The sequence below is a fragment of the Rattus norvegicus genome (genome assembly GCF_036323735.1).
Source record: "Rattus norvegicus strain BN/NHsdMcwi chromosome Y unlocalized genomic scaffold, GRCr8 chrY_unlocalized_9, whole genome shotgun sequence".
Taxonomy (NCBI): domain Eukaryota; kingdom Metazoa; phylum Chordata; class Mammalia; order Rodentia; family Muridae; genus Rattus; species Rattus norvegicus.
Window position 1 is genome coordinate 715,589 of NW_026947412.1, and position 15,135 is coordinate 730,723.

At 39.6% G+C, this 15,135-nt stretch overlaps 2 long non-coding RNA genes across 2 annotated transcripts in view; one reads left to right on the forward strand and one right to left on the reverse strand.

Annotated features, from left to right (window-relative positions):
• The window catches only part of LOC134484806 (uncharacterized), a 35,530-nt gene extending 31,862 nt beyond the window's left edge, over window positions 1-3,668 (forward strand). Inside the window, exon 5 of the long non-coding RNA XR_010062615.1 lies at window positions 2,303-3,668. This is a non-coding gene — a long non-coding RNA (uncharacterized LOC134484806). The remainder of the gene's footprint in view (window positions 1-2,302) is intronic.
• The window catches only part of LOC134484805 (uncharacterized), a 68,461-nt gene continuing 56,929 nt past the window's right edge, over window positions 3,604-15,135 (reverse strand). Inside the window, exon 3 of the long non-coding RNA XR_010062614.1 lies at window positions 3,604-3,810. This is a non-coding gene — a long non-coding RNA (uncharacterized LOC134484805). The remainder of the gene's footprint in view (window positions 3,811-15,135) is intronic.

Here is a 15,135-nt window from a genome sequence, read left to right on the forward strand (position 1 = left end):
AAAAAATTCCACTTGCTCCCAGTTGAACACCTGACCTTCAACATTTGCTCACAGAAAGAGAGTGCTCATTAAGACAACTTCCTTAAGAGAGTCTGCCTTATCTGCTGGCTTTATTCCAAGAGAGGAGTCAGTCTCCAGCATTAAGTTACTTTTCCCCTTGATCTCCAGCATTAAGTTACTTTTCCCCTTCATCATCATTAACATGGAGAGTGCCTTTGATCCTGTCCCCTCAGCAGCCAGTTTCTGCCCCTATGGTAAAAATGCCCCAGATTTGGGGACAGGGGGTGCCTAAAGTAGTTTCAAAAATGTCTACAGCAGAGTATGAGTAACTTTGTCTTTCTAGACAGAACAGGCTTTGCTCTAAGATGATAAGAGGTGAAAGTCTTGGCATAGGCTCTTCACCTTACTCCAATAAGGGGTTGTGACCAAGGTCAAGATTAATGTTTTCTTTTCCATGGGCCTTTAGCCCTCTGAGACAGTTTGATAAAGGGCCACTGTTGAGGTCCTGAAAGTCCCAGGTGAACTGGTTACAATTCTTTTGTCAGTCTTTTGATGAAAAAATCATGTAAAAACATTAAATGACTTTCAAAAGTTACTAGGAAGAATAAATTGAATTTGACCCTATATTAAAATGCCTAAAGTAGATTTACAACCACTCTATGAGATCCTGAAAGGAAATTCTCAGGTTACATCACCCTGTGCTGTAACCAAGGAAGCAAAATTATCCTTGAGAAAAGTAGAAGAAAGACTGGAAAAAGCAATGCTAAGAAGGTAAAAGGAAAAGGAGGTTCTCTTTTTGTGTATACTGAGAACTTTTCGTCAGCCTACAGGAGTGCTATGGCAAAAAGGACCACTACTGTGGATTTATCCCCATATTTCTCCGAATAAAACCCTTGAATATTTTTCCTCTGCTGTCGAACAGCTTGCTATGTTAGGTGTTAAATCTTGTATTCAGCATTTTGTTATTTTGTCCAAGAAAATTATACCATATACTACCACTCAGGTGGAAACATTGTGTGCCCTGATAGATGACTGGGCCATATTATGCTGTAGTTTTGATGGAGAGTTTGAAAATCATTATGCTAAGGATCGTTTGTTACAATTTTTTACTGAACATCCTGTGATCATTCCTAAATTCGCTGCCTCAGAGCCTGTGTCTGGAGCGTTAGATATTTATAGAGATAGCTCCAAAACAGGTGTAGGTGCCTATATGGTTTATTCTCAAGAACCAGTATTAATTCAGTACAGTCCAGGCACCCCCCAAATTGCAGTATGTAAAATTGTGTTGGAAGTTTTTAAAAGATTTCATGATTCTTTGAATATAATTTTTGATTCTGCTTAAGTAGTTAATGCTCTGCGCTCACTTGAAATTGCAGGGCCAATTATGTCGACTAGTACTGTGGGTCAAATTCTTTTAGTATTACAAAAATTGTTTTGGGCCAGAAAAAATAAGGTTTTCATACAACATATCCGAGCTCATACTAAATTTCCTGGTCCCATGGCCAATAATAACATCCTGATGGATGCTAGTACTCGTAGAGAGTTTATTTTTCATGCTGCTCTGGTTGATCTCGCTAGAGAATTTCATCAAAAGTTTCATGTTCCTGTTTTCACTCTTCAACAAAAATTTAAAATCTCTAGAGCTGCAGCTCGTGATGTTGTATAAAGGTGAGAATTGTGTTCAGTTTCACCTCCTTCCTCATGTGTGAATTAACCCTCGTGGTCTGATCCCGCGAAAATTTTGACAGATGGATGTCACATACATATCTCAATTTGGAAATTTAAAATATGCTCATGTTTCTGTTGATACCTGTTCCCGTATTATACATGCCCCTCTGATGACTGGTGAAAAGGCTCGTAATGCCATTAGTCATTGCTTACAGACATGGGCAGCCTGGGGAAAGCCTGATAGTCTCAATACAGACAACGGTCCTGCCTACACTGTAAACTCCTTTCACACATTTTGCCAGACAGTGCAGGTCAGTCATAGTACTAGATTGCCATACAATCCCCAAGGTCAAAGAATTGTGAAAAGAATAGATCGTACCTTAAAAGAGCTCTTTCAAAAACAAAAAGGGGAAATTGCCAATGGCAGAACACCAAGAGAACAGTTGTCTTTAGCTCCTTTTACTCTAAATTTCTTAATTTTAGATGTGCATGGCCGCACTGCTGCGGATCGCCATGCTGCTACTAAACCTATGGCTAATGCAGACTTAAAGTGGAAGGATGTTTTAACTGGTGAATGGTGTGGCCCAGACTCGTAATTTTGAGATCTAGGGGCGCTGTTTGTGTTTTTCCACAGAATCAAGACAATCCAATATGGGTGCCTGAATATTTGACTTGCAAACTGCCTCCTGCTATTCGTGAAGATGAGACTACGAACCCTACCATTACTGGTGGAAATGGTAATCCAGGTTGATTCACTCACTCTGTGTGCCATTGCCAGATACTGGCCAGTACTTATCCCAATTCACAGCAATTCTACTGTTTTCCAACTTTTTCTGTACATCCTGTTTGCATGATGTTCCTTGTATAGCGCCAAATGTAGAATTGCCCCAACGGTATACTGCCACTAATAATTCTTTGTTACATACATTATGTTTCACTCTTAAAAATTCCTCCCAGCATTTTATATGGTTGTGAAGGACCACATTGGCCAATTGGTTAGATCCTATGAACAATAGTGCTGTGGGCACTGGAACCATCCTGGCTGCTTTGAGTCAAATTGCCCAAGTAGCTTCTTCAGGCAGTGAAAACACATCAATCAATAATTCTGCTAAGTTGAACATTACAACTTTGATTAGGATACATAATTGTAGTTTTTCATGTATTACTCTTTACAGGTTAACTTTTCTCAGTATTCTAACAGAACAAAGAAATCCCAAATTATCTAAAAGGAAACTGGTCCATGAAAGCAGAGCAATTATCAAGACAATTGCTGATACAGATTCTTGTCCTTAACAATACTAGAATGGAACCCATCATGTTTAGAGATTTCACATCATGGATTACCAATGCTCTCTTTTTTTTAAAGAATGGGCTAGCATTTTTGCCTGGGGAGCCATTGTCCTCTTGGGATGTGGAGTATGTCTATGGCTCTTTTGCGGTTTACAACGAGAACATGACAGACACAAAGCGATTGTTTACCAGGCTATGGTTGCCATTGAAATTGGTGCATCTCCCAATATATGGCAGGCCTCTTTAAAAAATTAAGAGTTTGCCCTAGACTATATTTTGTCACTGTCATGTGAAGTCATTATATCCAGAGACGGACACCATTCCTCAGGTTCAGACCAACCTAAGACAGGGGCTTGGTGTCGATAGGGTTACACAAGGACAAGTAAGGCCGAGTCCTGGAGAAGAACGACCTAAGACAGAAACAATGACATATACTGATGTGACACCAAGATCTAGACAGTCATTTTTAGAAAACAAAAAAGAGGGAGATGTAGGGAGTGTCTAAAGATGGCTCCGACATCTTGTGGTTGTTAGTGATAAACACCTACAATGTGCATGTATTGACATTTCTCCGGCAGTTATCAGACTGGAGTGATATTCACGCTAATAAGGTATTTCATACTCCACCAATCCCCAGAGGACAAATTTACAACCACAGCCTTTCTTGTATTTAGGGGGAGTGCCTTTTTTCCCTCGGGGCCCCCCTCATCAAGAATGAGGTTTTCCTGAAATAAAGGCTGTTGAGAAGAATCCAACGGTGATGTGTCTTCCTTGCTGGTCGAGGTGGGCACTACACTAATAGAAGAAAAGATGGGGAAGAGTCTTCAACACATGGGCACTGGAGAAAGTTTCCTGAAAAAAAAACAAAAAAAAAAAAAAAACATGACTTATGCTCTAAGATCAAGAATTGACAAATAGGACCTCATAAAATAGCAAAGTTCTGTAAGGCAAAATACATTGTCATTTAGACAAAACTGCAACCAACAGTTTGGGAAAACATTTTTACCAATCCTATATCTGATAGTGGGTAATATCCAAAATATACAAAGATCTTAAGAAGTTAGACTTTAGAAAGCAAAAACAGAATTAAAAATGGGGTACTGTGAGTTACAAAACATTCTCAGATGCAGGTTATCAAATGGCCAAAAAACACATAAATAAATGTTCAACATACTTAGTAATCAGGGAAATTCAAATCAAAACAAATCTGAGCGTCTACCTCACACCAATGAGAATGGCTAAGATATAAATCTCAGGTGACAGAAGATGCTGGTGAGGATGTGGAGAATGAGGAACACTCCTCCATTGTTGGTGAGATTTCAGACTTGTACAACCCTTCGGAAAATCACACTGAAGTTTCCTCAGAATATTGGACATTCCATGAATGAGGACGCAGCTACAACTATCCTGAGCATATACCCAAAATATTGTCCAACATACAACCGAGAAATATATTTGTCTGTATTCATAGCAGCCATATTTAAAATAGTTAGAAGCAGGAAAGAACCCAGATGCCCTTCAACAGAAGAATGGATACAGAAATGTGGTACATCTACAAAATGGAATATTACTCAGCTGTAAAAACAATGACTTCATGAAATTCTAGTCATATAAAAGGAACTAGAAAATATCATCCTGAGTGAGGTTACTCAATCACAGAAAAACACACTTGATATGCATTCATTGATAAACAGATATTAGCAAAAAGCTTGAAATACCCATCATGCCATACACAGACCACATGAAGCTGAAGAAGGATGACCAAAATGCAGATGCTTCACTCCTTCTTTAAAAGGGGAACCAAAATACCCGTGACAGGGGATAAGGAGGCAAAGTTCATAACAGTGACTGAAGGACCTGCCATTCAGAGCCTGACTCACATGTAGCCCATATATGTACAGACACCAAAACTAGTTAAGATGGATGAAGTTAAGAAGTGCAGGCTGACAATGACTGGATATTGAACCCTCCTGAGAGACACAGCCAGAATATGTCAAATACAGAGGAAAATGGAAAGAGCAAACCACTGAACCAAGAACCAGAACCCGGTTGGAGGAATTAGAGAAAGGATTGAAAGAGCTGAAGTGATTTGCAACCCCATAATAATAACATTGCCAAACAACCAGAGATACCAGGACCAAACCACAAGAGAAAGATTATACATAGACAGACCCATGGTTCCAACTGCATATGTAGCAAAGGATGGCCTTGCTGGGAAAAATGTAATGAGAAACTCTTGTTTCTACCAAGGTAGGAGCCCCAGTGTTGGGGAAAATGGGGAAGTGTGGGGAGGCCATGGGTGGGAATGTGAACTCCCTTACAGAAGAGTTGGGGGAAGGTTTAAGGGGCTTGTGGACTGAAAACATGGACAGGGAATAACATTTGAAATGTAAACATGAAATCTCCAACAATGAGAGAGAGAGAGAGAGAGAGAGAGAGAGAGAGAGAGAGAGAGAGAAGAAGAGGAAGAAGAAGAAGAAGAAGAAGAAGAAGAAGAAGAAGAAGAAGAAGAAGAAGAAGAAGAAGAAGAAGAAGAAGAAGAAGAAGAAGAAGAAGAAGAATTTGAAACAGAAAGAGAACTAAAGTTCCATTCTTCTCCATTCCCTCTCTTCATCAGCTGTTGTTTAGGCAGTAGTTTTAGTGAGATGATATAAGTGTAATTTCTGGTGTTACATTGAGACACCATCTCATAGAAAACTTTAGTCTCTTACAATCTTCATGCTCCCTCTTCGGTAATGTTCCTCAGCCTTGAATCATGTGACATTTTGTAGATATAGTCATTGAGACTGGGCTTGAAATTACTATCCTGCATTTTTTATGGCTGGGATTTTTACTGTGATGTTTGTTCCAGAGACTGTAATTAATTCTGTATATAAGGACACATGGCTTTGATTGTTGTTAGGTATGATACTGGCTTAAGTAAGTAAGGGGCTGTAAATTCTCCTTCGCACCCACAGCTTCAATAGTCATATACAAGGCTACATTTCTACTACAAACGATTTTCATTGAACAGGACTTAAGCCAAGTTAGAGAGCTGTTGGCTATCACCAAGCTATTTACACCATTGCACTGCCCTTATGGTTATACTGCATGTTTATCATTGTGTTTTACAGGCATGATGTGAACATCATTTGAAACTGACAAGACTGATGATTGTAATAACAGGTTATACTAGAAATTTGACCTGTGCCTGGCACATCTTCCAGTATAAGAATATTGATTTTCTGATAGGTAGGGGGATGTAAAAGTTAAATTTTGTTTAAAAAAAAGAGGAAATTAAAATTTTCCTCCTATAGCATGTTTTATTAACTGAAGCAAAATAAAATCTATTTACATGATGTTGGGGAAATATCATTTAACAATATAATTCTAACTCTTTTTTTTAATCTATTAGCCATTTCTGAGTTTTTTGCCTATTTTTGTAGAATGTCACATTTTAAAAACAATTGTCAAATTTTCCACTCCTTGGTTAGATTCTAAGAATGAGAATTGGCACATCTCACTGGAGTAGGTCAGGCATTGCTCTCCTTTTGGGTATTTAGGCTTTCTTTGTGGGAGAGTCATGGGGACTGCAGTGTCAGAAGAGGCTCAACTCTTCTTTTGAGAATTTTTTTTTAACTTGAGTATTTCTTATATACATTTCGAGTGTTATTCCCTTTCCCAGTTTCTGGGCAAACATTCCCCTCCCCCCTCTCCTTCCTTATGGGTGTTCCCCTCTCAACCATCCCACCATTGCCGCCCTCCCAACAGTCTAGTTCACTGGGGGTTCAGTCTTAGCAGGACCCAGGGCTTCCCCTTCAACTGGTGCTCGCACTAGGATATTCATTGCTACCTATGAGGTCAGAGTCCAGGGTCAGTCCATGTATAGTCTTTAGGTAGTGGCTTAGTCCCTGGAAGCTCTAGTTGCTTGGCATTGTTGTACATATGGGGTCTCAAGCGCCTTCAAGCTCTTCCAGTTCTTTCTCTGATTCCTTCAACGGGTGTCCTATTCTCAGTTCAGTGGTTTGCTGCTGGCATTCGCCTCTGTGTTTGCTGTATTCTGGCTGTGTCTCTCAGGAGCGATCTACATCCGGCTCCTGTCTGTCTGCACTTCTTTGCTTCATACTCTAATTGGGTGGCTGTATATGTATGGGCCACATGAGGGGCAGGCTCTGAATGGGTGTACCTTCAGTCTCTGTTTTAATCTTTGCCTCTCCCTTCCCTGCCAAGGTTATTCTTTTTCCCCTTTTAAAGAAGGAGAGAAGCATTCATATTTTGACCATCCGTCTTGAGTTTCATTTGTTCTAGGCATCTAGGGTAATTCAAGCATTTGGGCTAATAGCAACTTATCAATGAGTGCATACCATGTATATCTTTCTGTGATTGGGTTAGCTCACTCAGGATATTTTCCAATTCCAACCATTTGCCTAAGAAATTTCATAAAGTCGTTGTTTTTGATAGCTGAGTAATATTCCATTGTGTAGATGTACCACATTTTCTGTATCCATTACTCTGTTGAAGGGCATCTGGGCTCTTTCCAGCTTCTGGCTATTATAAATAAGGCTGCGATGAACATAGTGGAGCATGTGTCTTTTTTATATGTTGGGGCATCTTTTGGGTATATGCCCAAGAGAGGTATAGCTGGATCCTCAGGCAGTTCAATGTCCAATTTTCTGAGGAACATCCAGACTGATTTCCAGAATGGTTGTACCAGTCTGCAATCCCACCAACAATGGAGGAGTGTTCCTCTTTCTCCACATCCTCGCCAGCATCTGCTGTCATCTGAGTTTTTGATCTTATCCATTCTCACTGGTGTGAGGTGAAATCTCAGGGTTGTTTTGATTTGCATTTCCCTTATGACTAAAGATGTTGAACATTTCTTTAGGTGTTTCTCAGCCACTCGGCATTCCTCAGCAGTTAATAGTTTCTTTAGCTCTGAAACCCATTTTTTAATAGGGTTATTTGTCTCCCTGCAGTCTAACTTCTTGAGTTCTTTGTATATTTTGGATATAAGGCCTCTATCTGTTGTAGGATTGGTAAAGATCTTTTCCCAAACTGTTGGTTGCCGTTTTGGCCTAACCACAGTGTCGTTTGCCTTACAGAAGCTTTGCAGTTTTATGAGATCCCATTTGTCGATTCTTGATCTTAGAGCATAAGCCATTGGTGTTTTGTTCAGGAAATTTTTTCCAGTGCCCATGTGTTCCAGATACTTCCCTAGTTTTCTTCTACTAGTTTGAGTGTGTCTGGTTTGATGTGGAGGTCCATGATCCACTTGGACTTAATCTTTGTACAGGGTGATAAGCATGGATCGATCTGCATTCTTCTATATGTTGACCTCCAGTTGAACCAGCACCATTTGCTGAAAATGCTATCTTTTTTCCATTGGATGGTTTTGGCTCATTTGTCAAAAATCAAGTGACCATAGGTGTGTGGGTTCATTTCTGGGTCTTCAATTCTATTCCATTGGTCTATCTGTCTGTCACTGTACCAATACCATGCAGTTTTTATCACTAATGCTCTGTAATACTGCTTGATATCAGGGATAGTGATTCTCCCTGAAGTCCTTTTATTGTTGAGGATAGCTTTAGCTATCCTGGGTTTTTTGTTATTCCAGATGAATTTTCAAATTGTTCTGTCTAACTCTTTGAAGAATTGGATTGGTATTTTGATGGGGATTGCATTGACTCTGTAGATCGCTTTTGGTAAAATGGCCATTTTTACTATATTAATCCCGCCAATCAATGAGCATGGGAGATCTTTCCATCTTCTGAGGTCTTCTTCAATTTCTTTCTTCAGTGTCTTGAAGTTCTTATTGTACAGATCTTTTACTTGCTTGGTTAAAGTCACACCGAGGTACTTTATATTATTTGGGTCTATTATGAAGTGTGTTGTTTCCCTAATTTCTTTCTCGGCTTGTTTCTCTTTTATGCAGAGGAAGGCTACTGATTTACTTGAGTTAATTTTATACCCAGCCACTTTGCTGAAGTTGTATATTAGCTTTAGCAGTTGTCTGGTGGAACTTTTGTGATCACTTAAATATACTATCATATCATCTGCAAATAGTGATATTTTGACTTCTTCTTTTTGGATCGTTATACCCTTGACCTCCTTTTGTTGTCTGAATGCTCTGGCTAGAATTTCAAGAACTATATTGAATAAGTAGGGAGAGAGTGGGCAGCCTTGTCTAGTCTCTGATTTTAGTGGGATTGTTTCAAGTTTCTCTCCATTTAGTTTAATATTAGCAACTGGTTTGCTGTATATGGCTTTTACTATGTTTAGGTATGGGCTTTGAATTCCTATTCTTTCTAGGACTTTTATCATGAAGGGGTGTTGAATTTTGTCAAATGCTTTCTCAGCATCTAATGAAATGATCATTTGGTTTTGTTCTTTCAGTTTGTTTATATAATTGATCACATCGATGGTTTTCCGTATATTAAACCATCCCTGCAAAACTGGGATGAAGCCTACTTGATCATGGTGGATGATTGTTTTGATGTGCTCTCGGATTCGGTTTGCCAGATATTTATTGAGTTTTTTAGCATCGATATTCATAAGGGAAATTGGTCTGAAGTTCTCTTTCTTTGTTGTGTCTTTGTGTGGTATAGGTATAAGAGTAATTGTGGCTTCGTAGAAGGAATTCGGTAGGGCTCCATCTGTTTCAATTTTGTGGAACAGTTTGGATAATATTGGTATGAGGTCTTCTATGAAGGTTTGATAGAATTCTGCACTAAACGCGTCTGGACCTGGACTCTTTTTGGTTGGGAGACCTTTAATGACTGCTTCTATTTCCTTAGGAGTTATGGGGTTGTTTAACTGGTTTATCTGTTCCTGATTTAACTTCGATAACTGGTATCTGTCTAGGAAATTGTCCATTTCCTGAAGATTTTCAAGTTTTGTTGAATATAGGTTTTTATAGTAAGATCTGATGATTTTTTGAATTTCCTGTGAATCTGTAGTTATGTCTCCCTTTTCATTTCTGATTTTGTTAATTTGGACGCACTCTCTGTGTCCTCTCGTTCGTCTGGCTAAGGGTTTATCTATCTTGTTGATTTTCTCAAAGAACCAACTTTTGGTTCTGTTGATTCTTTCTATGGTCCTTTTTGTTTCTACTTGGTTGATTTCAGCTCTGAGTTTGATTATTTCCTGCCTTCTACTCCTCCTGGGTGTATTTGCTTCCTTTTGTTCTAGAGCTTTTAGGTGTGCTGTCAAGCTGCTGACATATGCTCTTTCCTGTTTCTTTCTGTAGGCACTCAGCCCTATGAGTTTTCCTCTTAGCACAGCTTTCATTGTGTCCCATAAGTTTGAGTATGTTGTATCTTCATTTTCATTAAATTCTAAAAAGTTTTTAATTTCTTTCTTTATTTCTTCCTTGACTAGGTTATCATTGAGTATAGCATTGTTCAATTTCCACGTATATGTGGGCATTCTTCCCTTATTGTTATTGAAGGCCAGTTTTAGGCCGTGGTGGTCTGATAGCACGCATGGGCTTATTTCAATCTTTCTTTACCTGTTGAGGCCCGTTTATTGACCAACTATATCGTCAATTTTGGAGAAAGTACCCTGAGGAGCTGAGAAGAAGTTATATCCTTTTTCTTTAGGATAGAATGTTCTATAAATATCCGTTAAGTCCATTTGGCTCATGACTTCTCTTAGTCTGTCGACATCACTGTGTAATTTCTGTTTCCATGATCTGTCTGTTGATGAGAGTGGGGTGTTGAAATCTCCCACTATTATTGTGTGAGGTGCAATGTGTGTTTTGAGCTTTAGTACGGTTTCTTTTACGTATGTAGGTGCCCTTGTATTTGGGGCATAGATATTTAGGATTGAGAGTTCATCTTGGTGGATTTTTCCATTGATAAATATGAAGTGTCCTTCCTTATCTTTTTTGATGACTTTTAATTAAAATTTGATTTTATTTGATATTAGAATGGCTACTCCAGCTTGCTTCTTCTGACCATTTGCTTGGAAAGTTGTTTTCCAGCCTTTCACTCTGAGGTAGTGTCTGTCTTTGTCTCTGAGGTGTGTTTCCAGTAGGCAGCAGAATGCAGGGTCTTCGTTGGGTATCCAGTTTGTTAATCTATGTTTTTTTATTGGGGAGTTGAGGCCATTGATGTTGAGAGATATTAAGGAATAGTGATTATTGCTTCCTGTTATATTCATATTTGGATGTGAGGCTATGTTTGTGTGCTTTTCTTCTCTTTGTTTTGTTGCCAAGACGATTAGTTTCTTGCTTCTTCTAGGGTATAGCCTGCCTCCTTATGTTGGGTTTTACCCTTTATTATTCTTTCTAGTGCTGGATTTGGAGAAAGATATTGTGTAAATTTGGTTTTGTCATGGAATATCTTGGTTTCTCCATCAATGTTAATTGAGAGTTTTGCTGGATACAGTAACCTGGGCTGGCATTTGTGTTCTCTTAGGGTCTGTATAACATCAGTCCAGGATCTTCTGGCCTTCATAGTTTCTGGCGAGAAGTCTGGTGTGATTCTGATAGGTCTCCCTTTATATGTTACTTGACCTTTTTCCCTTACTGCTTTTAGTATTCTTTCTTTATTTTGTGCGTTTGGTGTTTTGACAATTATGTGAAGGGAGGTGTTTCTTTTATGGTCCAATCTATATGGAGTTCTGTAGGCTTCTTGTATGTCTATGGGTATCTCTTTTTTTAGGTTAGGGAAGTTTTCTTCTATGATTTTGTTGAAGATATTTACTGGTCCTTTGAGCTGGGAGTCTTCACTCTCTTCTATACCTATTATCCTTAGGTTTGATCTTCTCATTGAGTCCTGGATTTCCTGTATGTTTTGGACCAGTAGCTTTTTCTGCTTTACATTATCTTTGACAGTTGAGTCAATGATTTCTATGGAATCTTCTGCTCCTGAGATTCTCTCTTCCATCTCTTGTATTCTGTTGGTGAAGCTTGTATCTACAGCTCCTTTTCTGTTCTTTTGGTTTTCTATATCCAGGGTTGTTTCCATGTGTTCTTTCTTGATTGCTTCTATTTCCATTTTTAATTCCTTCAACTGTTTGTTTGTGTTTTCCTGGAATTCTTTCAGGGATTTTTGCGATTCCTCTATGTAGGCTTTTACTTGTTTATTAATGTTTTCCTGTGCTTCCCTAAGTGTGTTCATGTCTTTCTTGAAGTCCTCCAGCATCATGATCAAATATGATTTTGAAACTAGATCTTGCTTTTCTGGTGTGTTTGGATATTCCGTGTTTGCTTTGGTGGGAGAATTGGGCTCCGATAATGCCATGTAGTCTTGGTTTCTGTTGCTTGGGTTCCTGCGCTTGCCTCACGCCATCAGATTATCTCTAGTGTTACTTTGTTCTGCTATTTCTGACAGTGGCTAGACTGTCCTATAAGCCTGTGTGTCAGGAGTGCTGTAGACCTGTTTTCCTCTCTTTCAGTCAGTTATGGGGACAGAGTGTTCTTCCTTCGGGCGTGTAGTTTTTCCTCTCTACAGGTCTTCAGCTGTTCCTGTGGGCCTGTGTCTTGAGTTCACCAGGCAGCTTTCTTGCAGCAGAAAATTTGGTCTTACCTGTGGTCCTGAGGCTCAAGTTCACTCATGGGGTGCTGCCCACGGGCTCTCTGCAGCGGCAGCAATCAGGAAGACCTGTGCCGCCCCTTCCGGGAGCTTCAGTGCACCAGGGTTCCAGATGGTCTTTGGCTTTTTCCTCTGGCGTCCGAGATGTGTGTGCAGGGAGCAGTCTCTTCTGGTTTCCCAGGCTTGTCTGCCTCTCTGAAGGTTTAGCTCTGCCTCCCACGGGATTTGGGTGCAGAAAACTGTTTATCCGGTCTGTTTCTTTCAGGTTCCGGCGGTGTCTCAGGCGCAGGGGTTCTGCCGCTCCTGGGCCCTCCCCCACGGGAGCCCAGAGGCCTTATACAGTTTCCTCTTGGGCCAGGGATGTGGGCAGGGGTGAGCAGTGTTGGTGGTCTCTTCCGCTCTGCAGCCTCAGGAGTGCCCACCTGACCAGGCGGTTGGGTCTCTCTCTCACCCGGTCTGGGAGCAGAGAGCTGCTGCAGGCCGGGATCCGCGGGTGTCGTTTTCCGTATATTAAACCGTCCCTGAATGCCTGGGATGAAGCCAACTTGATCATGGTGGATGATTGTTTTGATGTGCTCTTGGATTTGGTTTGCCAGAATTTTATTGAGTATTTTTGCATCGATATTCATAAGGGAAATTGGTCTGAAGTTCTCTTTCTTTGTTGGGTCTTTGTGTGGTTTAGGTATAAGAGTGATTGTGGCTTCACAGAAGGAATTCGGGAGTGATCCATCTGTTTCAATTTTGTGGAATAAATTGGATAATATTGGTATGAGGTCTTCTATGAAGGTTTGATAGAATTCTGCACTAAACCCATCTGGACCTGGGCTCTTTTTGGTTGGGAGACCTTTAATGACTTTATCTATTTCCTTAGGAGTTAGGGGTTGTTTAACTGGTTTATCTGTTCCTGATTTAACTTCCGTACCTGATATTTGTCTAGGAAATTGTCCATTTCCTGAAGATTTTCAAGTTTTGTTGAATATAGGCTTTTATAGTAAGATTTGATGATTTTTTGAATTTCCTCAGAATCTGTAGTTATGTCTCCCTTTTCATTTCTGATTTTGTTAATTTGGGCACACTCTCTGGGTCCTCTCATTAGTCTGGATAAGGGTTTATCTATCTTGTTGATTTTCTCAAAGAACCAACTTTTGGTTCTGTTGATTCTTTCTATGGTCCTTTTTGTTTCTACTTGGTTGATTTCAGCTCTGAGTTTGATGATTTCCTGCCTTATACTCCTTGTGGGTGTATTTGCTTCTTTTTGCTCTAGAGCTTTTAGGTGTGCTGTCAAGCTGCTGACATATGCTCTTTCCTGTTTCTTTCTGCAGGCACTCAGCGCTATGAGTTTTCCTCTTAGCACAGCTTTCATTGTGTCCCATAAGTTTGGGTATGTTGTACCTTCATTTTCATTAAATTCTAAAAAGTTTTTAATTTCTTTCTTTATTTCTTCCTTGACTAGGTTATCATTGAGTATAGCATTGTTCAATTTCCACGTATATGTGGGCATTCTTCCCTTATTGCTATTGAAGGCCAGTTTTAGGCCGTGGTGGTCTGATAGCACGCATGGGCTTATTTCAATCTTTCTTTACCTGTTGAGACCCGTTTTTTGACCAACTATATCGTCAATTTTGGAGAAAGTACCCTGAGGAGCTGAGAAGAAGTTATATCCTTTTTCTTTAGGATAGAATGTTCTATAATTATCTGTTAAGTCCATTTGGCTCATGACTTCTCTTAGTCTGTCTACGTCTCTGTGTAATTTCTGTTTCCATGATCTGTCTGTTGATGAGAGTGGGGTGTTGAAATCTCCCACTATTATTGTGTGAGGTGCAATGTGTGTTTTGAGCTTTAGTAAGGTTTCTTTTACGTATGTAGGTGCCCTTGTATTTGGGGCATAGATATTTAGGATTGAGAGTTCATCTTGGTGGATTTTTCCATTGATAAATATGAAGTGTCCTTCCTTATCTTTTTTGATGACTTTTAATTAAAATTTGATTTTATTTGATATTAGAATGGCTACTCCAGCTTGCTTCTTCTGACCATTTGCTTGGAAAGTTGTTTTCCAGCCTTTCACTCTGAGGTAGTTTCTGTCTTTGTCTCTGAGGTGTGTTTCCAGTAGGCAGCAGAATGCAGGGTCTTTGTTGGGTATCCAGTTTGTTAATCTATGTTTTTTTATTGGGGAGTTGAGGCCATTGATGTTGAGAGATATTAAGGAATAGTGATTATTGCTTCCTGTTATATTCATATTTGGATGTGAGGTTATGTTTGTGTGCTTTTCTTCTCTTTGTTTTGTTGCCAAGACGATTAGTTTCTTGCTTCTTCTAGGGTATAGCCTGCCTCCTTATGTTGGGCTTTACCCTTTATTATTCTTTCTAGTGCTGGATTTGGAGAAAGATATTGTGTAAATTTGGTTTTGTCATGGAATATCTTGGTTTCTCCATATATGTTAATTGAGAGTTTTGCAGGATACAGTAATCTGGGCTTGCACCTGTGTTCTCTTAGGGTCTGTATGACATCAGTCCAGGATCTTCTGGCCTTCATAGTTTCTGGCGAAAAGTCTGGTGTGATTCTGATAGGTCTGCCTTTATATGTTACTTGACCTTTTTCCCTTACTGCTTTTAATATTCTTTCTTTATTTTGTGCGTTTGGTGTTTTGAATATTATGTGACGG